The following is a 2,500-nucleotide window of genomic DNA, read 5'->3' as shown; positions in this document are numbered from 1 at the left end:
GCCCTTAACCTAACCCACGTTGGCCCTTAACCTAACCCACGTTGGCCCTTAACCTAACCCACGTTGGCCCTTAACCTAACCCACGTTGGCCCTTAACCTAACCCACGTTGGCCCTTAACCTAACCCACGTTGGCCCTTAACCTAACCCACGTTGGCCCTTAACCTAACCCACGTTGGCCCCTAACCTAACCCACGTTGGCCCCTAACCTAACCCACGTTGGCCCCTAACCTAACCCACGTTGGCCCCTAACCTAACCCACGTTGGCCCCTAACCTAACCCACGTTGGCCCCTAACCTAACCCACGTTGGCCCCTAACCTAACCCACGTTGGCCCCTAACCTAACCCACGTTGGCCCCTAACCTAACCCACGTTGGCCCCTAACCTAACCCACGTTGGCCCCTAACCTAACCCACGTTGGCCCCTAACCTAACCCACGTTGGCCCCTAACCTAACCCACGTTGGCCCCTAACCTAACCCACGTTGGCCCCTAACCTAACCCACGCTGCACCTTAACCTAAGTTACGCTGCACCTTAACCTAAGTTACGCTGCACCTTAACCTAAGTTACGCTGCACCTTAACCTAAGTTACGCTGCACCTTAACCTAAGTTACACTGCACCTTAACCTAAGTTACGCTGCACCTTAACCTAAGTTACGCTGCACCTTAACCTAAGTTACGCTGCACCTTAACCTAAGTTACGCTGCACCTTAACCTAAGTTACGCTGCACCTTAACCTAAGTTACGCTGCACCTTAACCTAAGTTACGCTGCACCTTAACCTAAGTTACGCTGCACCTTAACCTAACTTACGCTGCACCTTAACCTAAGTTACACTGCACCTTAACCTAAGTTACACTGCACCTTAACCTAAGTTACACTGCACCTTAACCTAAGTTACACTGCACCTTAACCTAAGTTACACTGCACCTTAACCTAAGTTACACTGCACCTTAACCTAAGTTACACTGCACCTTAACCTAAGTTACACTGCACCTTAACCTAAGTTACACTGCACCTTAACCTAAGTTACACTGCACCTTAACCTAAGTTACACTGCACCTTAACCTAAGTTACACTGCACCTTAACCTAAGTTACACTGCACCTTAACCTAAGTTACACTGCACCTTAACCTAAGTTACACTGCACCTTAACCTAAGTTACACTGCACCTTAACCTAACTTACACTGCACCTTAACCTAACTTACACTGCACCTTAACCTAACTTACACTGCACCTTAACCTAACTTACACTGCACCTTAACCTAACTTACACTGCACCTTAACCTAACTTACACTGCACCTTAACCTAACTTACACTGCACCTTAACCTAACTTACACTGCACCTTAACCTAACTTACACTGCACCTTAACCTAACTTACACTGCACCTTAACTGTCACATGTAACGTCACAGGAATGTAGCTTTGCCTAACAGCAACCCTCTGAACATAGTTCACTGCTTGGATCCTCTGGTGTCATGTGTATTTCTTGATGCCATGGTGCGTACCCTCACATAAAGGTCTTTCGAGTGTTGCGTACTTTCTACACAGTCCCGCTAACCACTGGAAGGGTGTACCGCTACAGAACGAATATCGCCCTCCCCTCCTGCCCTTCCAAGCTGGTCGGTCAGGCGTTTGTTTGTGAAATGAGCCTTGCAGCTGTTCAGTTGCATTCGGTTGTCGATGCAGTCAGTGTACGTTGTGGTACGGCCTGTGTGGACTGTCCGCTGATGTACGCGTAACCCACACTGATCATCCGTCGTTACGTACTGAGTGACATAATGTGGCACATGCTTGACCGTACACCGGCTGCGCCCTACAATGGCGAATCATAAGGGCCATATGTTGTGCACGATGCTACTTGTCTCGTCTCCCCATTACAGCGAGATTGCACTGTTGTACGCCGTACAGACATGTGGTAAGTAGGTACGGACGAAAGTATTGCATGTTGGCCCCCCCCCCCCCCCCTCCTCCCTCTGCCGGGAATCAGCGTGAGCCGTCTGTTGATGTAGCGACGAGGGTTTTCCTATTTAATCGTATTGCCCCACACAACATGATAGCACGGTGGACCGCGTTCCACATCTGCGACATGCTACAGAGGCCGGTTGACAGTCGACCGCGCAAGGGACATTGCACACGTGCGCGGACCATCTTCCACGTGTTCTCTCGTGTACATGCCGCAGTGTGTATGTGGGCTGATGTAGCGTGTCGTGACACATAACATGCAGGCATGCCAGAATCGTAGATTTCGCAAATGTAGATTGACGTATACGTTTGCTGCCAAAGATCCGCAAATGAACTGGAAATCAGTTGTTGAGCGGTTGTTCGCGCTGCAGGTGCATCGGTGATAGCGACGATCGGTACATCTGTGAACCGGTTGTTTCGGCGGTACCCGCCATGCCCCCGAACCTGAGTTGGCCATGTGGGTATGAAGCGATACGAGGCTGTGGCTTGGCGGGACAGTCCCCGGCCGGTGAGGGGGGGCCGCCCGGCGTGCTGG

The sequence above is a fragment of the Schistocerca gregaria genome, unplaced genomic scaffold (assembly GCF_023897955.1).
Source record: "Schistocerca gregaria isolate iqSchGreg1 unplaced genomic scaffold, iqSchGreg1.2 ptg000531l, whole genome shotgun sequence".
NCBI lineage: Eukaryota > Metazoa > Arthropoda > Insecta > Orthoptera > Acrididae > Schistocerca > Schistocerca gregaria.
Note: the sequence above shows the minus strand (reverse complement) of the source record.